At 45.4% G+C, this 25438-nt stretch overlaps 1 protein-coding gene across 1 annotated transcript in view; it reads right to left on the bottom strand.

The window, feature by feature from the left end:
• The window catches only part of SPNS2 (sphingolipid transporter 2), a 154291-nt gene that overhangs the window by 82393 nt on the left and 46460 nt on the right, over nt 1-25438 (bottom strand). The window lies entirely within an intron of this gene.

Raw genomic sequence — 25438 nt, 5'->3', positions numbered from 1 at the left:
ATATACAGTAGCAAAAGCCTATAAAGCACTCCCTGACAGCATTTAGATTTTCTGAAGAGCCTTTTACAGAAGCAAGATGGAGGATAAGGAGAGGTCATGACATTGATTAGTAAGAGCTGGTTACAGCCAACTAGCTGTCAACAGGTGGCTTTGCTTGTCATTGTTGCTGGTGGGTTGAGACAGGCAGGGAGTATGCCTGCAGCCAACAGGACATTACCAGAGGGAGAAAGAAGGGGAGGAGGAGGAGTGTTTGTTTTCTGGTGGTGCTACCCTCCTCGGCATCACTCCTGTGCTGCTTGGTGAAGTAAAAGCTAAAAACATGGCTGCTGTTTACAGTGTTTGTTTCCCACACTTGCATCAGTGAATTTCTAAACTAGCCACCAAGCTGGGATTCTTCTGCCCCAAAACAGCCGCACGACAAGTTTTCCCTGATGGGTGAGGAGGAAATAAAATGTCTGCCCCATTGGGATAAATCTCCTTCTGCCTTCCTTATCTGTGGGCTTCTCCTCAGCTAGTCTCTTGAGTGGCATTTCTGAGACCCCGGCAGAAGGCTAGTTTGCAAGCCAAGTTCTCCTGTACTACCCATTGATACAGGGCAACGTCCAGGCCAGTGATGGTGACCGGGAAGTTCAGCCCCTAAAGATGAATAAGATATGTGGTTGAGTGATTAAAGCACAGGATCAGGAGCCAGGAAATCTGATTGATACTCATGGTTCTATCGCAAATTTGTTTTGCGAATATGAGCAAGTCACTTCACCCTTCATGTCTGCTCCCCTTTAACATGGGGATAAAGCTGCTATCCCACTTCACGGGCGCATTGGAAATATCTGTGGAGTAGTTAGAGAATTGCAGCTGGAAGATCAAATAATCAATACTAATCACTATTGTTATAACAGGTTTAGATGCTTATCAAGACACCTTGAGTCTGCAAAATCGGGCTGCAACTCTCCCCAGAACGGGTGCCAGCATGAGGATCCCACCAATTCCTGCTCAGAATGGGCCAGAAACAGTGTGTGTATTTGCGGGAGAACTAAACAGAATTTAACATTTTGGTTTAGGTTCCAGTTAGACCCTAGAAGAGGAGAGGCAGCGAAATGGTGGGTGAGGAGAATATAAACTGCAATTTTTTGAAATATTTCCAAACATCAAGAAGATCTGAACAAAGTTTCAGTATGGTTCTGAAGTTACCAAAACCCATTTGTTCACCTGTAGTCAGTGAGTCATCTCTATTTTGCCTAACTCTTCCCTAAACAAGAGGAAGCACTAGAAGTCCAAGATCACATGCTGAATTCAATGAGATTTGGATTAGATTGTTTTTTATTTAAAATCAACTGTCTTCATTGAGATTTTTAAACAGTGTGAAAACATTCCTAACAGCAATAGCTTTTATTAAAGCTTCTAAAACACAACAAAAGCACAAATTTAAAGTTTGCAGTGTTTCTTTAACATAAAACCTTTGTACTGATTAGGTTTAGGAAGACAACATTTCATCGACATAGTGGATTCAATCAGCTGAACTAGCAAAAGGTTTACATGTATGTCTACTGAAATGTATGCAGAAGAGTAAGATTTCTGGAGGCTGTTTTGTGGCTGACAAAACTGTAATTCCAAAAGCTCAAAACAAACACACACACACCCCTCTTTTGCGAATGTAAAGTAATAAGCTCTCTTGTCAGGCAACAGAAGTTTTCTTCCCTTGGGATTTCTCTCTCTCCATTTGATTTAACTTGGTCTGATGATTTGAGAACTTTGCAGATTAACACAGTGGATACGATAGCAAGTCATCCCTTCACGAACACAGCCTCAACACGCACAGAACGTGTCTCGTAGGTTTGTTTGCCATTGCGCAATCTCGTTAGGGATAATCTTGTTAACTGAGCCAGACGATTAGAATAGATTTGAATCCATTCTGGTCAATTCTGAATGAGAACAGAAGTCCCAGAGGTAGAGAGTCTGGTCGATAACTTCACAGCACTGAAACATTCTCAGAGACATTTATACAGGATTGGTTTTGCCTTAACATGACTGCTATACACTTAAATGAGATTGGTTGCTGTTCTGGAAGCAGTTGTTGACTGAGAAAGTTAAAGAAGGCCTCATTTGAAAAATATAGCAGTTCTCTCCCTTCCTTTGTGCTTGATCTGTCTATCTTTCTAACAGGAATTCAGATCATGCAATGTATGTCCCCATCTCGATGAGAACACTAATTCCACATAAAACCCAGAGAGAGCAGAAGGCAGTGTTTCATGAGTGCCAGGTGGTGGGATGACCAGGAGGATGGAATTTTCATTCCCAGGCTTTGGGTTAGAGAGAGATGTCTGGAAAGAAACATCTAAACAGTCATGAAAATTGATTATTTTATTCTCTCTCTAGCAGAAATATTTTCCCACCGTATCTATGACACAGCACACACATGGTTGTTGCGTTCACTGCAGCCTCAATGAAACAAAGCCAAGTTCATCTGAAATAGCTAGTGATTTGGGGGGCCCAAATTGAGATGCCTTAAAAGGGCCTCAGTGCCTGCACTCTCAGATAATCAGGCCACTATTAGGTGTCTCAAGTTGGACACCCAAACTCTGAGGCTCCAAAATCACTAGTCACCTTTGAACAATCTTGGCTCAGGGCTGCATTGCAAGTGTCAGGAGACAGACTTCAGAAAGAATAGTAACATACAACAGCTCATGCTGACCTTACAGGGTGCAGAGGATGTCACTCAGCTGTGAAGCCCCATGCTGCAAATTTTGGTCACACCAGCTGCAAGGCTCTTCTTAGCCAACGGGTATTTTAAAACCAGCCATTGCCACCCGGAAGCCTGCACTATCATTTGGTAGAAGATTATCCCTCAAGCCTGGTTTCCTATGGCAGAAACAGATGTCCATGTGCTATGCACCTCTGCCCACTCAGCAGTGTCATCCATGGGTGTGTTACAGCAACAGGGTGGAAAAAACCCAGCATGTAAGGAAGAAAATGAACAGAAAGGAAATTGACTTCAGGGTCTGAAGGAGAAGGAGCCAATAGAGATGCCTTCTGTGCTCCTGACTAGGACTCTGGAACAAGTCAGTCCTGATGGTTTCAGGAGAATCCGTCCCAGGCTTTATACAGGGAATATTGCCTGTAGAATAAAGCCCTCTAGGCCAAGCAGGATACAGTCAAAGCTACTAGCTCTTAAGACCTGACCTTGTACTCCATATGCAGACAAATTTCAAATGACTTTAATCAAAAGTATTCCTACCTGAGGAGTACAGATTGGGATCCAAATACAGGCCAAATCGTGACCCTCTGGGCCAAATCCCAGATTTCCATAGGGGTCGGGGTCTGTTTTGTGTGTGTAAAATCATCCCCCCTCCTGGAGGCTGCTCTGTGACTGCGACAACAGCCTCCAGGCAGCCCCATGGCACCAGCTAGACCAGTGAATGTGAGTAGCACAGATTTGTTTGCAAGACCCCCACCTCCACGGAGAAGGAATACATGCAGCAGGTGGGGAAAGCAGCAGCAGTGACACATACCACTCTGGAGTCAGGATCCCGCATCAGCCCAACTGCACCAGCCTGGGAGACTGTAGGTCTTTGGCAGGATCTGGTCTGATATTAACTGAAGGTGCCTACAGACCTTAGACACAGCATGGCTTAGTTGGGCTTTCAATTAATACACCCAAAGATTTTTGCTATCTGTATTTAATTTGGTGAGGGTCAAAATAGCTGTTTTTTATTTAACAGCAACATTTCCCTACAGCCAGGAAGGGGACTGTTAACTTGCATTGCAGACTAGAGCCTATAAAAGGGCACCCACTGCCCTGCTCACTGAAGGGTGGCAGGGAAAGTGTTTCAGATGGAGAATTACTGCTTGGGACAGCTCCAATATAGGACGTTTCCCCAATTCAGAGCAACAGGGAAACACCTTGTCTGCTCCTATGGCACATGCCCACCCTCTCTCCCACCTGTGGCACTGGTGCCTTGCTTTTGATTTTTGCCCCTTTGATTGATTTGCAGAAGGGCAGGCTGTGCTCAGATTGAGCCCAGCATTAATCAGTTCAAACCTAGGCACAGGCGCGCTGGGGGTAGAAAGTCCAATTGGAACATGGGGTCAGGGTTTTGGTGATGGCAAGTTGTGATAACTTCTGCAGAGCAATCAGAGGCCAAAACTGACCAAAGTGTGAGTTGCGCTGGCGGGGGACAAAGCGTGGCCAGGACACAGTGACTCCTTGGCCCAGAAAGGAAGTCATCCCATTAATTTCAATGCTTAAAGTTAAGCAGGTCTGTGCTTCAAGAGCTCTGCTAGATCAGTGCATCCTCCTATGGAGCCCTCTGGCAGTATTAAAGCTGCCCCAGAGGAAATCCCAAACAAGGGCAGGTGGCAGTAACAGAGCCTGTCTATCCTGAAGGTCAAGTCCCCCATTAAAATGTCTAGCTCGGGGATTCTCAAACTTCATTGCACCGCAACCCCCTTCTGACAACAAAAATTACTACATGACCCCAGGAAGGGGGATTGAAGCTTGAGCCCACCGGAGCCCCACTGCCCTGTGCAGGGTGGGCCCAAGCCCCGCCACCTCGGGGGGGGGGGTGGTGAGGGGAAGCCCAAGCCCAAGGGCTTCAGCCCCAGGTGGGGGGCCTGTAACCTGAGCCCTGCTGCCCAGGGCTGAAGCCAAAGTCTGAACTCCACTCCCCAGGGCTGAAGCCTTCGGGCTTTGGCCCCGGGAGGTGTGGCTTGGGCTTTGGCTTCGGCCCCAGGGCTCGGGCTTTGGCCCCGAGTGGTGTGGCTTGGGCTTTGGCTTCGGCCCCAGGCCTCAGGCTTTGGCCACGGGCCACAGCAAGTCTAAATACTAGCCCTGGCAACCCCATTAAAAGGGGGTCGCAACCCACTTTGGGGTCCCGACCCACAATTTGAGAACCGCTGGGACTCTAGCTGGTTTAAGTTATAGGTCCCTACATCAGCCAGAGTGAATCTGGCCTATCCCCTCGTTGTATCCCTAGCAATCACCACGGTGCTAACTCTTCCAGACCAGACGACCGTAAGTGCCATTAAACCATTACAGATGCTCAGTGGTGCAGACCAGAGCTTGCCAGCAAAGATGCCACAAAGCAGCATGTCTCCTTCCCAGAATCATACCGCACCAATATAACTGGAATCTGGTGCACAGAAAAACGTGATGTTTCCTGTTCCTAATTTTTACTTTTTTACTATAACACCAAGTCTACATTTCCCCCTTTCCAATGAATCACTAGTTCCATTTCTCGCCCCAGTAACACATCCCAATTCCAGATCATGTTCTAGTTTGCACTAAATTATTCCGCCTCAGAACAGAAATCAGCCCCAAAACCTGCTTTCTGCAGTAAGCAGAAAACAGGAAAGAGAGAGCGAAAATACACCATAAAAATACAGCGTATTCCGAGCAAATCCTTTGCTACTTTTAGTTCACCAATTGCAGCAACTTCCTAAGAACAACATTACAATAGAAAATCCAAGAGCTTCTCATGCCATGGTTGTTAATGGAAACCTGCTAAAAGAAACATGTGTCTGGCATATTCTTATCCCAGGGCTTGATTCAGGCTCTGAGTTTTAAAAAAATAAATTCACATATAAATGCCTTTTCTCCCACTGAGGGAGCCTTTTAATGTAATGGGCTCCTGGTAGGCTTCTGGTTGCATTTACAAAGCTGAAGAAATGCTGTGATGCTTGGACTTGTGCGTCAAAATAGTCTATCTGATCAACAGGGACGCACTCCAGCAAATGGTTCCACTGAAGCCACTGCAGTGCAAAGCATGCGGGGAAAGCTAGGCTTCAGCTTCTATCCCACTATGCCCTCTCCCGCTATGTCAGGGGTTCTCAAACTGGGGGTCGGGACCCCTCAGGGGGTTGCGAGGTTATTACATGGGGGGTCGCGAGCTGTCAGCCTCCACCCCAAACCCCGCTTTGCCTCCGGTATTTATAATGGTGTTAAATATATAAAAAAGTGGTTTTAATTTGTGGGGGGGGGGTCACACTCAGAGGCTTGCTATGTGGAAAGGGTCACCAGTACAAAAGTTTGAGAACCACTGCCCTATGTTCACCCAATGCAATTAGAGACTGATGGGGACCCTGCAACGCTCAGCCCCACGCAGGGTGGCACTCATGGAAACTGGAGAGAAGGACACTTACAGTGGCAGGTTCTTGGCTGTGGAGCTGGCTCCCACAGCACCCCGATCAGAGCTCCTGTCGCACCACTCATGCCTCTCTGCTGCTGTTTTACCCTGACGTGAGTGCTGTTGCCCCCTTGGTAACTGGTCTCCCGGTTACCACCCATGGTTCTTTAGGGAACTGTTTTACTGGCTGATGTGGCAGAGTATCTGCTCCCTACTTTGGGGAAAAGATACTGTGCTTACATTTTCATTACATAATTGGCACCCAGACAGAACAGCGACGGACACAAGTACTTCCTACTCCTATCCGGCAGTGAGAGGAGTGAGATGCTAAGTTTTGCTCAAGCTCCTGAACTAGTGGGGCTAAGTAGCCAGTAGCTGTTCTCACTACCTCTCTGGCACAGCCCGTATATGGGGTGAGGTCCTGCTACTGTACCAGAACAGCCAGAACTGTGGGAGCCAGGGGTTTACTACATGTTCTTGGCCCTGCGTGAGTAAGGACAGCAGGGTGAGTGAACAGGAAACGCTCCACTGTGGGGTGAGATGCTTAGAACTTGCTCCAGCTCCTGCTCCCATATTATCCAAAGGAGCACTGCTGTGTGAGTGGTTCTCCTGCATGAAGGAGAAGGAACGGCATTCGCAACACACTTTTCTACACATGCAAATGAAAATGTGCAGGGTTTGAAAGCAAATTCCTTTCACACTGTTTTTGTGTAAAATTCTGACCTTTTCAATCAAAGACATGTACGTACATGTGCAGCAGAGAACTCAAACAGCTCCAGAAACAATATGCTATTTTAAAAAAAAAAAACCAATGAATCTATGAATATATTTTAAAACACAGATACGTCTTTGCAAACTGTGACCAACTTTCTTCACTGAGGTTAATTCAAATCCCTGTGAACTTCTGAACAGATAGCACAAGGACCAGGCGTGACTCTTCTGCTTCTCATTCTTTAGGGGAAGGAAGACATTTGTCAAATTACATTGGAATTCAATGGGCAGTAGGGGGACAATGTATTACACCTTGCAGAAAAGGCCTCAAGAGGATATTGGAAACATCTGATCTTTATTCACCTCCCTGTTCTAAACTGGGCAGCGCATGGGCATGGGGTATAACTCTGAAAATCATGCTATCAGCAGATTTATGCTAATTCGCTTCTTTAGGAATACAAATCACTGTGGAATGGGAATACATGAAAATCCACAGGAGATGTGGATGTAAAAGCAATTGTGGGTAATTGCTATTGTTTAATACCCGGGATTTTGTCTCTCTTCTCTACAAGTGATTTTTTTTTTTTTTTGTGCTAGTGAAAGATGCCAGACTGACAAAGGGCTCCCCCACCCCCAATTCATTGACAGAAGTTACATATAAATTTCCCCATGCTGCCCTTACCTGTAGGGGAGTACACTGCAGGGGTGAGAGGGGATTTCAGACTCCATTGCCCTGTTCTACGGCCTGCCTCTGTGGCCATCGAGCATGAGAGTCAGTGCCCAGTGCAATGACAGTTTTTGTGATATGAATGCCTCCTGTCCACTAGGAACTGGACCAAGAACACGCTTATTTCACAGAGGCCACCTAGTCCGGTGATTAGCACCAATTGCTTCAGAGGAAGGTGCAAGAAACCCTGCAGTGGGCAGTTATGGGATAGCTTGCCTACAGGGAGCTTCCTCCAAAACCACATTAGTTACAGGCTGGGTCATGCCTTGAAGCATGAGGGTTTACATTCCTTCCAAAAACTTTACTTTACTTACTATATTTACTATTATAACTCTGTTATCCTTATAAATGTCCAGGCTTTTTTTTTTTAAAAAACACTCCCGCCACACTCAGCCTCGATGATATTGCTTGTGGCACTAAGTTCCACAGGCGAATCACTCATTGCGGGAAAAAATGTTATCTCCTTTGATCGGTTTTGTATTTGCCATCTTTCAGCTTCACTGAATGTCTCCTTGTTCTGGTATCATGAGAATGGATGCTTCTATTCCCCCTATCTACCTTCTCCAGACTCCTGGTTCTTGTATATGCCAGCATCACACTCCTTATTTCTGAACAGGGCCGGCTCCAGGGTTTTGGCCGCCCCAAGCAGCCAAAAAAAAAAAAAAAAACCGCAATCGCGATCTGTGGCGGCAATTCGGCGGGAGGTCCTTCGCTCCGAGCGGGAGTGAGGGACCATCCGCCGAATTGCCGCTGAATAGCTGGACGTGTCGCCCCTCTCCGGAGTGGCCGCCCCAAACACCTGCTTGCCAGGCTGGTGCCTGGAGCCGGCCCTGTTTCTGAAGGTGAGCAAATCTACAGTACACTGCTCATCTCTGAAACTGCTGCTCCAGGGAAGGAAGCAATTGGGGTAAGAGAAGGGACATGGAGACAGAATGAGAGTAAGGGATGGGTGAGCTGAGCTAGACATGCTAGCCAAGAATATCTTGAGTGCAAATGAATTTGGTGTCTAGTTTCGTTATGAACCACCAATTCCTGTGTAAAGCTGACAAGAAACTGTCTGCACTGGCATTTATCCCCTACCCTGAATTTATTCTCACTTATTTTATTTCCCCAGCTGTTATAGTCTTCAAGTCACTCCATGTGCACAGCTACAGAAACAGTTTATTTAGTCCTGAGAGCATCTGACCCAACGGATACCTGCAAGGGCCAGGAAAGAGTTAAAACAGACACATTTACAATATGCCTGCTTCACTCCAGGAGGAGTGTGGATACAGCACACAGCAAATTAAATTCTCGGCTCAAAACATGAGCTGAACCTCTGGAATCTCTGTAGTCACTGTGTGGCTTTCCCTTGTAATAAAATAACACTCACCACATCTCTAGCTACGCTCTCTCACTTAGTTATTTCTAAGCCATCTACCACTGTGGTGTCTAATCTCCAATATATAGGCTTTCCATGCATTAACCAGTGAATCCTACACCCCACCTAGGAGGGAAGTAAATCAGGCAGTGAAGTTCAGGACCCAATCCTGTGCGGTGCAAGGCATCCTCAGCTCCCACTGACTTCAATAGCAGATAAGCGCCCTTCGCGTACTTTTCAGCATTAGGCCCTATATTACTTGACCATAACCCCAGAGAGAGTCAAATTTAGAAAGGTGTGGCCTGAGCACAGGACTAGGAGCCATAAACACTCAAGAGGGATAATCCCAATTTTATAACCAATTCCATCATTAGGTACAGTATATACACTAATAGCCATATGAATCTCTTCTCCTGCTTAGACCTGTTGCCATGGGTTTGCCAGTCTGTTTCTCCAAACAGCTAACAACCTTTTGCTGTGTCTTTTGCACCATTAGGTGAATACAAAAAAATGTTGGCTATAGACTGTAATTTGCAATTATGCATCAAGGGGGCTCCAGGACAAAGGGCTGCACAAATGGCAAAGCCACAAAGAAACACCTATGCTAACAAACAAGCTTCATCAGACAATGAAGAGGGATTACCGATCTTGTAAGGAAGCTTCTGTCTTACATTTGTAAATGGATGGTGCTATTCCACAGACATTATTCACGGGCGATATTTTCCTGGCAGCAGTTAGGAACTGCATTGCCTCATGCAGTTATAAAGCAATCTGTTCACATTGGCTGGTTGCCCTTTTCAAAGAGGCAAATTCATTCAGGTGACTTGTTAAACTGTGACACATCTCTGGGTTCAGATTAATTTGAACTAAAACCAAAGAATCCCAATTAGAGAGGGGCCTGGGATGGATCACTATCGATTTATAAGGGGACCATCATGTTAACAGCCAAGTGGCATCACTGTGTGACCTGGAAACACCCCCAAACCTCAGTTCTTGGGAAATTCAGCTACAGAGCTTGAGCTGAACTTTGCAATTCAGGAGCATCTCTAGACACACATCACGGCCCCTAGACAATATCAAGGCTACCAGCAATTCCACTTGCCATAGAGGGCTATTATTCTCGTGATAAGTGTCCCCCATATTTAGGAGATCTATTCTGACTGTTATGCTCTATTTACAGAATTAGTGCTACCAAAATAAAAAAAAGGGAGAGTGTAAACTACTGTATAGTGTAAGGTTTGCAAATGCAACATGTACTTGTGCATCATTGGTGACATTAATGTTAACTTATTCCCCCCCCCCCTTTTTTTTTTTTTTAAAAGGTACCGGATGGCTCCAAGGATTGTTATTTGATTAAGGAGCCCATCACCAGATTGTTTCAATCGGGCCTCAGTATGCAGTGGATACAAGTAATGCCATCTGATGGGTGCTTAGTAGCTCATTTGAAATTAGTTTGTGCACGCAGCCCAGTCCTTTCCATGCCTTAGGGGACAGGTGTTTGCAGGCATCCTAAGATCCCACCCAAGAGAGAATCCTCGTTGGCAGTCTCTGCAGAGGCCAAGGACTGAATGGACCAATGCATACTGAATTCGTGCAGGGAACTTGTCCTGCCCTTGCCAGCACTACATCTTTCCTGTAGTCTTTTGGGCTGTCAATCCAGCACTTTTCACCCACACAAAATTCACTAGATGCCATTGTGAAATAAAAACAAACCAGAAAAACAGAAGTGTCTTCAACATGCGACATGAGTGTTTTCTCAGCACGCACGTACCAGATGTATTGTATTATCCAAGCCATTGTAAGCGTAGTACATTAGCGAGCTCATAAGAATATCTCACTGGGGAGCTTTTAGTGTGAATTCAGCGTTTCGTTGTGTAACATTCTGCATTATCACCTCCAGCATCATATAAAATCCTCAGCAGGAGCGAGGGCAGATTTGGCCAATACGTTTCCCAGGGAAACCTGTTCTCTCTCTCTCTCTCTCTCTCTCTGCTCTTTGAGTCCTTCTATCCCAAAGTCAGCTCTTCCCCCACACAGGAAGTTTTACACAATATCATGACTTTGCCCTTCTGCAGCACCCTCCCCATCCAAGGATTTCATAGCACTTCGCACATGTGATGATTGTCATGTTGGCTGACACCAAGGCCTGAACTGTGGACCTCTAGAGATAAAATCCTGAGTCCACAGCTTGAGCTAAAGAACCAGATTCTGTAGCAGGGGCTGTATCAGACTCATCCTCTGTGAATGCGGGACACCTAAGCACATACTGGTTCTATGTGCACATCAGTGGAGTTAGTCTCACTGTCCCTGGGATGCGTTGCAAAGCCAAGTTTTCAAAGCAGCTTTAACTCTGTGTTTAGCTTTGTGTGTCCAAACTCGAGCACCCCTCGCAAACAATGGATTCTGAATGCAAATGATATTTGCACATCAAGATTGGAAAGTTAAGGAGCTACCCCTACAGTGGAGAGTTAGGCCCAACGTGCATGGGCCGCTCTGAGGTTTTGGGCCTGGAAAAACAGAGGAGCCCAAATCTGTATGTGGACATCTTCAACAAGCAGTTTAAATTCAGCGGCCCTGAATGACATTTTTACTGTTTCCATCAGTTGGCTGAATAGGATTTCCCATTAGAGAAGCACCAGTTTAACCACACTTCAAATCGCATATACAAGGGAATAGATGTATTGAAACAACTCACACAATACATGGTTCCAAAGCAGCAAAGTCTCCATCTGCCTGCAGCACTTTAACCCAATCAAAGGAACCGCATTAGTAGCGCCACACAACTTCACAGCCCCTTACCCCAGCATTCTCACAGATTGTGAACTCAAGCCTGGGGTGGACAAACCCATCTGGGGCAGATAATATACACTCTCCCCACTTCTCCCTGCCCACTGGCCCATTTTTAACTTAGAACTGTTATGCTTTTCAGAAGCATTCACTTCCCATCCCTGCCAGAACCAGAACTGGCAGTGCCAAGACACAGCCAGAGGCTGCTCACATGTGATTTCCAGTCCAATCCGCAGACTCTAGCGGTTCAGATCAGCATCCAAACCAAACTGAACTTTCTGAGGTCTACCCATCACTGAAGCATTCCTGGTGACCATGGTTATATAAGAATGCACAAGAAATTTTGGGCCACATCCTTCTCTGGTCAGGATGCTCTCTAAGAGGAAATAGTGGAACACTGGTGAGGGTTTTCTCTGCTCTGCAATTCTTGTTGGCAAGGCAGAACTTCATGCAGTGGGCGTATAGTGGACCACACACTGCTGAGCCTTGAGAAAGAAGCAGTATCACATCCCGTTAGATGCACTGCAAAATGCAGTGTGTGTGTTAGCCAGCTGGGAAGCCGGCAATAACCCATCGCCAGCAAGTCTCACTTCTTGGGGGAGTGTCTGCTGGCACAGAAGTGGGTCTGCCTACATAGCACTAAGGGTCACCTGCACTGGGGAGCTGCCCCATTCCAGCAGCAGTGGCCAGGTCAAATCGCAAGGGCAGAAAGGCAAAAATGAGATTTGCATCATTGCCGCTCAATCCAGTTCCAAGCACTGCTGCTAACTTCAGCTTGTAGCAAGTCTGCACTCTAGGGGTTTGCATGCTGCAAGCAACTGCACCAGTGGCTGAAATCCCCAAGGTGCTCAAGGTCACAGCTGGAGTCTTGGAGCTAACAGGAATGGAGGAAAGAAAAGAGGCTCCCTGTACTCTCTCATGTATTAGAAACGCGGCTCAGCAGAGGGCAGGGTCCAGCACTTAGCTTTCTGCAATCTCTCTCACACCCCATGACACACTTCAGCCAGCAGGGCTACTCCACTTCACACTGGGTCTAGCATTTTGACAGCTCAGTGACAGTGATTAACGAAACCAACAGTCACAGGGCAGTAACCTTATATCAGAGGGTGTGTGTTCACCTTATGATGAAGGCAGAGAATAGCCCCACAGGCCACGGCTTCCTTTCACATTTCCTCTGCCTGGCCCCCACATGACTAAGCCAAAAGAAACTGTATGGCTGGTCCCCTTATTTTGATTCTTAAAAATCACAACAATAGCAATACAGCAACACATGGATGTTAAACTCTCCCACATTGCTTCTGAGAACACCCACCAGGGAGATGTCACTAATGACAGCACATTAGTGGGAGAAGGTGTCTAAAAAAAAAAAAAAAATCCTTTCAAAATGAAATGCAAAACCATCTAAGCAGATCTGCTGTGCAATTTTACCTGGAAGAGTGATCAGTCAATGAGGTGGCTCTGTTTTTATCCAAGTATGTATATGGCCCCTCATCATCATCACTCTTTCCTTCACCCCCACCCAACTAAAATCTATTTTAAGGGCCTGATTTTTAAAGGGTCTTCAACTCAGCCACCAATTTTGAGCCTGCAATTTACCCAAGGAGCAATTCTACAGGTGCAATTTATTCCATTTAGCATCTAATGACTTGCTTTGGAGGCATAATCAGTGAGTTAAATGTCTAAATGCTGTAAACTACACCTGTAAAATTGGAACAGTTTTTAAAAGCTAGGCCCTAAATACTTGAATTAACAGAGCTCAGCTCAATCAGACTTAGATTTCTCTAATGCATCACATGTCGTTCAGAAACTTAACAGAGGAAATTACTTTTTTTGTTCATTTTGTTTCGCAAGGCTGCCCTCTAACTTTCCCATCTTCCTCAGACAAGCACTTACTGTGACAATGCCCATGTCAAACAGATAGTGCCCATCTTTCTTTATTGGGCTGAGTCAATGACATCTGATGCTACAGAGGGGTTTAGTACTGTTCATATCACCATGCAGGGCCAATAAATCTGCTGAGTAAAAAGGCATGAAGGTCCTAGCTAAATCCATCAATAGCTGTGATAAAACTGGACCATCCACGTCACAGTGGAGGGAAGCTGGGGAAGAAGTGGGAATTGGGATGTGGGAAGGGAGAAAAGCAAGAACTTTCTTTGAGCACATTACACACATGCATCCAGAAACAAGGAAAATCAAAATAATTAAATGGGGACCCAATTCTGCAGTCTGCACTCAGATACCACTCCTAGTGAAGTCAACTTTAATGGGACTTTTGCTGTCCAAGTAAGGATTTCTGGATGGGCGCAGGGCACATCTATACTGCAAAGAAAAGCCCATGGTGCCGAGCCTCAGAACCTGGGTTAATTGACTCTGGCTCGTGGGGTAACAATAGCACTGTAGACTCCCTGCTTCGCTGGAGCCTGGGCTCCAAGACCCTCCCCGCTCGCTGGGTTTCACAGCCCAGGTTCCAGCGGGAGCAGGAATGTCTACATTGCTATTTTTAGCCCCACAGACCGAGTCAATTGACCCTGGCTCAAAGACTCTGCACCATGGGTTTTTCTTTGCGGTGTAGACATACCCTCAGAGATCACTTACCAAATACAACTCGTCATCTGTTATTACACTTAGAGACCCTGATTGAGATTGGAGCCCCAGAGTGCTAGGCACTGTACACACAGCCAGATACTGCCCGTCTCAAAGAACCGACTATCGAAATAGACAAAGGGTTGGGGGTGGGGAGGGAGCCAGAGAGGGGAAGTGCCCTGCCCAGGGTAACCCAGCAGGGCAGTGGATGAGCTGGGAACAGAGCCCTTTTCTTCTGATCCCAGTACATTACCCTAACCATGCTGTCTGCTTAACGTAACTCCAAACCTACCCTTTTCTAGCAGTATTTCATTATAGCCACCCATTTAAACTGCATCTTTTATCTCGGCACAGATTGATGGAGAATTATTAATACAACTTCTGATTTGTCTCCAGCAAGTCTTTGCAGGATGATCAGATGACTATTAGTGCTATCAGTGAAACATTGTTAGACTGCAAGAGAACAAATGCGAGCTGCCACCACAGCTCAAAGTAACCCTCAACTGAGACATGGAATGAGAAGGAAGAGATGAAAAGGTATGTAAAGTAAATGCTGGCTGTGCAAGGAAATAAGTGTTGCATGAAAAGGTAAAGAGAGAAAAGATGGGAGGAAAGAAGTGATAAGAGCAGGCTGAAAATTTTCATTCAAAGCACTTTATTTTTTTTTAATGAAAAATGGCTCCCCCCCAAAAAAAACCCTGACATTTCCACGCAAAGTATCCATTTCTGACTAAATGTTTCAAGTTTTCATAACCAAATCAAACTTTTTTTGCTTTCATCTGCCAAAAATGGAAACATTTCAAATGGAAACCAAAACATTTTCCTGCTTTTTGGCAACTAAAAACAGAAACAATTCTGCAACTCTCTCCCCTTCTGCATTCAGTTTCCATCTGAAATTTTTCAATTCCCGACAACAAAAATGTTTTTGTTCCCTCGAAAACCTGAAAACTTAAGAAAATTTTCAGCCAAAACAAAAACTTTCATTGAAGATTTTCAGTAGAACAAAGAACATTTCGCAGCCAGATGCAGTCAGGCTACATAATGATGATACTATAAAGGAGGGGGACATTAGACATATTATAATCATACCACCTTTCATCCACAGATCTCAAAGCACTTTACAAAGGAGGTATCATTATCCCCATTTTACAAATGGGGAAACTGAGGCACAGAGTGGGGAAGGGACTTACCTAAGGTCATCCAGCTGGCCAGTGGCTAAGCTGAGAATAAAACCCAGGTCCTCCTGAGTCCTAACCCAGTGCTCTGTCCACGACATGGCCCACTACTCGTGATTCTAACCATAAATGTAGATGCTGGGTATTAAAACCCAGAATGCTGATTCTATCTGAGTGTGAACCGTCTCATGCGGCTTGTGAGGTATTGCTAAACTGCAGTTAAACCAATTGACCGACCAGCACAGCCACAGGTTCTTGTGGAGTATTAGTTCGTTATAATAACCCTTTCCATCTTTGTAGCTCGTTTCCTGCATCCAATCACTACACATGAGTAATTACAAACCCAGCCACAATAACTCTAACGAAGGCAAGCAAGCAACACAGAGCTCATTTCCTCTGGGGTTGAACGGTGACTGCTCTCTAATTACACTGAAAATAAGGTGGCTCTCTTCACTTCAGCTGCAGCATATTTTACTACTGGTCTCACCTAAGCAGTTACTCAGGGATAGATCTCACACACACACACACGCACACTTCACTTACGTACATGACTCCAAATCAGTGCAGTTTTGTTCAGACTCCTCTTGTAGCAAGGACAAAGCACTCCCGATTACGTGCTACAGAAATCGAGAAGGGGTGGGGTAAATGTGAGTAAAGGTGTGTGTGTGGGGGGGAAATCCTTCCTGAATGGCTCCAGCAATGCACCTCTTATGCAATTCAATGTTATTGCTCAAGTTGGAAACCAGTTCTACAGATTAATAACACTGCTAAGGCTGAGCAGAGGGTCGTTCACTTTTAAACACACTGCTCTGGCAAAAGCACTGAATTCATTGTCTCCAAATATCTTTGTCCTTGAATTGTAATGGTTGTACAAAATCTACATGCATGTATGTACCTGTGTGTGCAAAGACTCTCAAACTGAAATGCAGCCACTTCTGATGTAGAACACATCACCAGCACACAGCAACAATACACAATAGTAGAGCCAAAGAACATCATATCAGACTGGAACCAAATGGGGAATTTTAGATAGGCAAAACTGTCACTCACTTGGAATATGGCCAGGACATCCCTGTGACTGCAAAATAAATGTCAGGGTATTATCAGTGACTGCTAGCTGTCTCACAGAAAGACAACACCTTCAGCATCACAGAGCTCTTGACAATATGCTGGGTTGCTCTATCCATACCGAATCAGAGGAAAGAATGACACCTATTGGATCAAACACCCACCTCTATCACCCGCGCCTCCACCTAACCACACTGGATTTGTCTGGAAATCACTGATCAAACCTGACTGCCTGTCACAAGATTTGAGCCTAAATGAGTATGGTTGCTTAGTTTTTTCACATCACCCTGTATATGTTACCCTGCAGAGAGCTCTGCAAAACTGCAGGTTTGTGCTTTGAGAAAATGAGAGAATTATTGCGGAAAAAAATTAGGACAGAAAAACCCTGATGTTTTTTGTTGGTTGTTTTTTTTTCTTTTGTTTGTTTGTTTTTTTGGAGGGGGATGCAAAAGATAAGAATCTAAAAAAAAAGTGCTTTGGGATTCCCTGGGGTGACACACAGTATGTAAATGAAATGCATTAAAAACAACAACTGTATTCTTCTCAGGATTAATTCATATAAAGGCCTGGATAAGGAAAAAAAGGGGAATTTTTTTTGGAAATATCAAAATGGTTGGTTTTAGCATTACCAAAATGAAATGCTCCAATTTTTCATTCAAGAAAGACATTTCATTTCAGAATTTCACTCAATTTTATTAAAAAAACCTCACCAACACTTAAAAAAATGTAAAACTTTGAAATTGAAATGTTACGTTTTCAGGTCAACCTGGAATGAAAGGTTTCTTGACATTTCTCTTCACCAGAAACTTTGAAACACTTCCATTTAGGGCTGACCTGAAACAAGTTTTTTTTTGTTTTTTTTGTTTTGTTTTTTCAGCTCTGCACCCATGCCAAATAGTCATTGTACAGATCACTGGTTCGAATTTAGCCCAGATGTTAACTAAGAAGTCGTTACAATCTGAAGCCTTGATTTAGGAATGCATTTAAGCACATGCTTAATTTAAAATATGTGCTTAAATCCCACCAAAGTCAGTGGGACACAAATATGTGTTTAAGCGCTTTCCTGAACTGGAGCCTGAAGGCGGCTCAGTGAGTTACAGGAAAATTATTTAGAGTTCTAGTCTAGTCCTTAGTGGGCCAACGTCTAATACTACCAAAACCACCATTATAATTGGCGGGCTGGCCAGAGAGCCCTTTGCTTGGATGGAATGCAAAGTGAATAGCCTTCTCACTCATAAGCTTTGTCTTCACAAGGAGAAAAGGTGTGTTCTTACCTTGCGTTAGTTACCACGTGTTAGTAATACAAGGTAAATTAATGAAGACAAGGCGATTTGTAGTTTTCACACAAGTTAGCAAGTTGAGGTGAACACTAGGCTCTTGCATAGTCTTAACCTTGACTTGCTAAAGTGCGAAAACTACCAAGTGCCTTGTCTACACTAGGGCTTTACCCTGTGTTGCTAATGAGCGGTATCTAACACAAGGTAAGAACTTATCTTTTTTTCCTAGAGAAGCCGCATCCTTAGGACATGTCTATACTACACCCTATATCGACAAAATTTACGCTGCTCAGGGGTGTGTGAAAAAACGAGCTACCGCCACTTGTTAAGTGGTTTTATGTCAAGAGGAGAGCTCGCTCTGTCGGCATAGAGCAGCTATACAGCTGCATCAGTATAGCTGTGCCGCTGGAAGTTCGCTAGTGTAGACATGGCCTTAGTGTTGATCTCTCTATAGCGCAGGGCCAGGCACACTGGCTACATATTGTGAGGGGAAGCTTCCACTGCCACTGCCCCTGCTGCTCTGGTTCTGTGAGTAAATCTAGGACCTCCTTCCCCAGGGCTGTGAATCCAGGACCGTGCACCAGTGCTATATTCACTTCATTTATTGATTACATTATTTAAGAAGAGAGACCCACCCCACAGAAATTAGAGAAGTTACCATTCCACCAGAAGCCCTAATGGTTTTTACATCCACTTTAAAATACCCTGCCCGTCTCTCCTCAAATACCTCCCTCAAATGCTGGGATTTCATCCAAGTCTTTTATAGCGGGAAATGGAATATTTCAGTTGTTTAGTTGCTTTAGGCAAGAGCAAATGTCTCTCCCTCAATAAGCAGGATGCAAGCAACTGCCACAGCAGACATCTAGAGCGCAGCGTAAATACGGTGCATGAATAGCTCAGAAAGGAAAGAGTTGCCTGTATTGCTGTCATTTTGCAACCCAGACATTTAGGGTTTTGTAAAATCTTCTGCAAATATGAACAAATGTACATTGTGCATGTTTTAGATTCAGGCTGATTTTAACTTGGGGTAGTGGTGGGGGGGTAATTTGGAAACATAAACAAGCCAAAACTAGCCTGTTTTTACTAAACATTGTCCTATTTTTGAGCAAATGTCCAAAGCATTACAATTTTATTTTGTAAAATGGGAACATTTTTAATGATTCTAAACAAAACGTGAACATGTTTTTTTTATTTAAAAAGGGATTTTAATTGAGCTATTTATTTTTGCAAGCAGCTAGTACAGAAATACTAGTCAGATTCACCTCTTCAAAAATAAAAAGGACCACAAGAATTTGTGAAAAACATGCTGGTGATAATCAGCTTATGCATCAGACCTCCCCAATCTGCCCCAACCCTGAGCTGTAAAGAACTGCCTAGAGAGGCAGTCTGAAGTGTAGTTGTAGCTGTGTCAGTCCCAGGATATTAGAGAGACAAAGGCGAGTGAGCAGGGGCGGCTCTATGTTTTTTGCCGCCCCAAGCATGGCAGTCAGGCGGCCTTCGGCGGCATGCCTGCGGGCGGTCCGCGGTCATGCGGATTTGGCAGCGTTTCTGCAGGTGATCTCCCCCATCAGTGTAGAGCATCTGCAATAACAGTACCCGCCACTGAATTGCCGCCGAAACGCGGGACCGGCAGACCTCCCGCAGGCACGCCGCCAAAGGTCGCCTGACTGCCGCCCTCACAGCGACCGGCAGACCGCCCCCCGCGGCTTGCCGCCCCAAGCACATGCTTGCTGCGCTGGTGCCTGGAGCCGCCCCTGCGAATTAGGTAGTATCTTTTATTGGACCAACTTCTGTCGGTGAGAGAGACAAGTTTTCGAAGCACAGAGAGGGGATTAGTGAGTTGCAGATTGTTGTAATAAGCCATCCTATGCCATTAACCCCCTCTTTTTGTCCTATGACTGCAGAGGTGTTAATGAGCCATTCTACCTTGAATGATCTCTTAAAATATGTGCTAATTGCTTATGCTAAACAATCTGTTCCACTTTGCAAGTCCAATTTTTGACCAGTCCTTCCCACAGATGCCCCAGGCCCGAGTCCCATGCTCACTTTGCTGGTAGGAGTATAAGAAACCTCAGGGCACGTCTTCACTCCCAGCGCTCTTAAAAAAAACCCACCACCACGAGGGGAATAGCTACCAGCGCTGAGCGCTGGTGCACTGTCTACACTGATGCTTTACAGCACTGAAACTTGCAGCGCTCAGGGGGGTGTTTTTTCACACCCCTGAGCGAGAAAGTTGCAGTGCTGTAAAGTGCCAGTGTAGACAAGCCCTGAGTGGCTACATTTGCAGCCTTGGATCCTATAAAAACGCTGCCCATGTTTTCCCGCATGGATCTGCTGAGTCAACTCTCAGGAGGTGGGGGGAATGCAGATTTGCAGACACTTTGCTAAACCACTTCCACATGGAGGGTCTAATAGGAAATGAGCCCTAGGGGAATGTGAGCTCAGGTCAAACCTGACATCACAAAGACTCCCTGGAAAGCTATCTACTGAACCGGATTCAAGGGTGGTACTCTATTTTCTCTCTACACAGGACAGCAAAGCATGGTTTCCTGTTGTGAGTCCTTTCAGGCTACTCCCTTCCCTTCCTCCTCTTGTTCCTGACCCCATCGGTCTGGCTTCAGGATAGCAGGACTTCCTCTTCTGATATCACCAAAGCCTTCCTTACGATAGCCACTGTTATTGCTTTTCAACCATCCCCACAGTCCTTTGCCAGCTGGTAGTCTGACTGCAATACTGGCATACACTGTGCCCATCTGCCAGGTGGCTTTACGTGCCTTCCCTCTGTCGTGCTCAGAGCTTGGACTGTTTAGTGTTGGAAGAGAATGGTGCTCATTAAGGAATCTCACTTGGTCAAATTTTGAATCCGTTCAAACGTTATAGGTTCAAAAGTTGGCCCTGGGAGCTATTCCTGGCTCTGCCCCAGCCTACTGTGTTTCCGTGGACAATTCCCTCCCTCCCTCCCGAGTGCCTCATGTTTGCCATCTTTAAAATGGGCAAACATCATTAGCCCTTTTTTGTAAAGCAGTTTGAGCTCTGCATTGGAAGCAGTGAGTAAGAGACAGGTACTAGCATCATCAGCTCTGTGTTCCACTTAAGAGAGACAGGGGAAAAGGGCAAAGAGAAAATAAATCCACTGTTGGGAGGAAAGGAAAGTAGGCAGTGTGAAAAAACAAGGGTGATACCGAAGCAAGGAGAGAAAAACATTTTCATCATCAGTACAACAGGGCACCCATTCATATAGGTTGGCGTGTAAGTATCGGGTACCTTCATCCCCAAGCCAGAGCACAGGTTTTAATTTTCGAGTGTGTCTACACTGCAATATAAAACCTGCCGTTGGCCAAGGCCAGCTGACTCGAGCTTGTGGGGCTGAGGCTACGCACACACGACCGCTTACGTCAGTATAAGTTATGTCGCTCAGGGGTGCGAATAAGCCACCACCTGAACGATGTACGTTACACTGACCTAAGCAGGTCAGAGCTATGTTGGTGGGAGAAGCTCTCCTGCTGCAGTAGCTACCGCCACTTGCGGGGGCTGGAGTAATTAAGTCGACAGGAGAGCTCTCCCCCATGGGTGTACAGCGTCTGCAGTAACAGCACCACAGCTGTGCCACTGTAAGCTCTGTAGTGTAGTCACAGCCTTAGGCTAGGGCTGTTTAAATGCAATGTAGACTTCCAGGGTCAGCAACTCTCCCACCTCGCAGGATCCTACAGGACGGGCTCCAGCCCAAGCCCAGAAGTCTACACTGCAATTAAACAGCCCCTTAGCCTGAGTCCCGCGAGCCTGTATCAGTTGGCACGGGCCAGTCACAGGTGTCTAATTGCAGTGTAGACATACCCCTAGAAATTTGAGTTTTGAAAACATGATTCAGGGGGTTTTCTAAACCAAAAGAAAAACACAATTTGACCTAGTTTTATAAACCTGATTCCCCTCTCTCCCCCACTTTCTGAGGTTTATAAAGCGTTCAGCTCCAGGAGCCTCTCTCTGCCCCAAGCACTGTTCCAGTCCCACCTCCTTCACACCTCTGCACTATGGAATCACCTTTTGCACGGCACGGCTTATAACAATCAGATTGACTGATCCCAGCTGCCCAACTAGCCAAGAGAATTCTATAACACATCTAAATACCAGCCAGCCTTATCCACTCTCTGCACAGCAAAGGCTACGGGCAGGAAATGAAAGGAACCTCAAGATAAAAAACCCACACAGAGCAACACTCATGCACAAGCCTCAAGGATAATTCAGCACAAATGAATATTATTTACATAACAGCAAGTGCATGTAGCACTTTAAAAAGAAAAAGGCTCAACTCTCAATTTAAGCATCATAAAGAGATAATTGAAGTTCTGGGGTCGACATGGTTACATGCCTATCACTCAAAAATACCGAGCAAGCAGCAATCGTGATCCATCTGTCAGCGTGCCCTTCGCTGTCGCAGAATCCTCGTTAACAGAGATTACTACATTTTGACGGCTGAGGCATTAGAATTCAGGGGAGTTTGCCACATGAGGCGTTACCGTGCTCCTCAGAGCAGCTTACGTTACAGATCTGGTATGCACATGAAGTCCTAATTAGCACAAAAAATAAAACACAACTCAGGTTTCCTCTCTTCCCTGCCAGGATACCAGGCACCTGTGTTATCCAGAAATATTTGGGCACAGAGACTGAGAATGAGTGCAAGTCATTTCTGATGTGTTTAGACATAGTGATTTGAGAGACAGCTCGTGCGTGTGCGGATGAGTGTATGAATTCAGGAGCATATGGCTTGCCTTTGGAGGATTTATTTTCTTCCTCCTCTGTTTGGGTTTGCAATACCATCGGGCCCAAAAGAACTGTCTATGGCATTTGGTCGGATCAGCTAAGAGGTCTTTTTTTAAAAAAAAAAGAGAAATTAGCTTGATTATTTGATGAGCGATAAGAACCAACAAAGGATGTCATATTATTTTTATTCCTCCACGTTAAGGAGGTTTTAAATTAATTTGCTGCTCATTAAAATGCAGGATTAACAACCATGAAAACTGAAATCCTGCTTTTATCCATAGGGCAGGAAAAGGATGAGCAGCCTCTCCCCCCACATCACCCCCAGCGATGACTGGAGGGACCACCTCTGGGGGATCAGAGGCTATTTCTGTCTCTAAGGCCTTTTCGCTCTTTGGAAGAGGACGGATGAAGTAATGAGTTTAAGGAAGAGGACTAGGAGACGCAAGCTCTATTCCTGCCTCTGCTACAGGCTTCCTGTGCAACCTTGGTCAAGTCACTAACGCTGTGCTTCAATTTTCCCCATTTGTAAGATGCAGACAATAAAAATTAGCTTAACGCTTGAGGGCCCAACCTTACTTACATGAACAGCCACTTACTCTGTGAACAGTCCTATTAACCCTGTGCAAATACTCACAGGGTAAGTCACTACTCAACCTAAGTCAGAATAGCAGGATCAGGCCCTCGCTGTGTTTTTATATCCTTGGAGTGGAGGTGCTACAGAGGTGCATAGACATCGAGAATCGGACCGAAACCACCAATTTGTCACAGGTAGGACACTGGTCACTCATCAGATGGGAACAACTTTCAGAGCAGCAAAGAACGAGAAGATATTTCTTTGCCAAAGCAACATTTGGTTGCTGACAGAGACTGCTGCATTCCCACCAGTAATCTCACAATCTGGGAAAAGGCTGTGACATCTAAATGGTATGTTTTCTGACAGCCTGCCTGGTTTGCTACAGAAATCAATACTACTACTACTTCTCACAATTAATATATGAGATGCCTCTACGAGCCCAGCTCTTCCTACACTTGCTACTTGTAAATAATCTGTAAAAGCTTCTCATCCAGGGAGAGAAGTGAAGATTAAATATTTACTTTGGAGGGTGCCATTTTCTGCCAGAATGTTTTATTGGAGGTGCTCGGTGTCTAATGGTGAGCTGAGGATCTCTTCCTCGGAGCAGAATAAATAAATAAAAATAACTGCTGTAGAGGAGGGCCTAACAGATACCCAGTGCCGCTTTGGGCGTAACTGATTGATACCACTTCTAATTAGCAACATTTGTAAAGTTCAGGCCTTCTGTTCCTGACATGTGTCACGCATATCGGTTTAGCTGAACTCGGCCGTTCCAAGAGGCGAGCGGCTGGTGGAGTATTAACAAGCCAGGGCTGGCAGATAATTTGCTCTTGTACCCATGGTGCTAGAGCAACTCATTCTTAGAATGCAAACTTTGGGCCATTCCTGCACGGTGCCAAGCACCACTAACTCTTAGTGCGTTGCAAGGATCTCTCTCAAAATGGAGCCATTTAGTGCTAGCCTGCAGACCTCTCTGCAATTTGCTAGTTTGCTACTAGACTGACATTCCCACCACTGCCATTGGAGCTACACCAGAGGTGGAAAAGTTTTAGAAAAGCCCTACTGTAGGTTATTATTATTTATATAGCAATAGTACCCAGGAGCCCCAGTCATAGACCGGGACCCCATCGGGCTAGGAGCTGTACAAACTCAGAATAATAAAAGAGTCCCTGCCCCTCAGAGCTTACAATCGAAGAGCAGGCCTAGGATTCCATCCACTCCTTTCTGGGAGACGCACTCTATTCCTACGCTACGTGTACACTCCTGAACAGGGCTATCAAACAGAAACACCCACGTGCAATAGCAGTAGCACCATCCTTTCAGGACTCCAGCAAACAACTCTGCCATCAGCTTCCCAAACCAGCTCTTTTTCTCCCTAATATCGCATTTGCTCTGTGACTGTGTCAACTCCTCCCCAACAAAATCCAACACTTTGTTATGACCGTCCACCTGGGGCTGCCCTTCAAAGTCACCAAATTCAGCCACTTGGCCGAGGTGTCAGTCAAGACTACACCACACCCAGAGGTCAAAATGTACAGGTTTATTCTGTGGTTGACCAAATCCATCTGTAGTAGTTTGCAACACAAAAAGGAAGTGCACTTAGATTTTAACAATCCTTCTCACTTCAACACAAGGACAAAAGTGCCTGATGTTAGTGGCTGAAAGTCAAATGTGTCTGTTTTCATCAACCAACCCAACAGGATGCTGAGCTAAGTGGATACAATGGCTGTTAACCCTTTCTGCAGTTCTCAGTGCCATATTTATGTCAATAAAGTTAATGGTTTCATATCATCATGCTAGCTTGTGCTACACATGATTATGAGACCACACGATCAGCATGTTCTGTGCACCGCGCCGTAGGTGATGAATACCACCTGCCCACTCCCTTTCAGCAGAAGTTTGAGTAATTGGGCCCCATTGCTGACCTATAATGTACTCTCCCTAATACAAGTCAAGGTGGCGGTCTCTCTTACTGTGGCTTGGTACTTCTTTGCCTTAATTCAATTCCCACAAGCTACCTGAACAGTGTCATTCACTCGCTCTCCCTATTGTACCACGCCATCCCTACTGTATGCGCTGGTAAGCGGACGCTGCAGCGGGCTTCGCCAGCCCTGCCCAATGCCAGTGAAAATTTGGATGCTGCAAACGAAGCCACTGCTAGCCGTAAGCCAAACACAGCCAGTCAGAGTTAGGAACAATTTGAAAGCCAATTATGATTTAACAAAGCAAATATGTTCATGCAAGGGTAGCACGACCTTCACTCAAGAAACCTTACAAAACAACACATAAGGAAGGAAAA

The sequence above is a fragment of the Terrapene carolina genome, unplaced genomic scaffold, assembly GCF_002925995.2.
Source record: "Terrapene carolina triunguis isolate 2854851 unplaced genomic scaffold, T_m_triunguis-2.0 Scaffold231, whole genome shotgun sequence".
Classification (NCBI taxonomy): Eukaryota; Metazoa; Chordata; order Testudines; family Emydidae; genus Terrapene; species Terrapene triunguis.
This window is presented reverse-complemented; position numbering and strand designations above follow the sequence as displayed.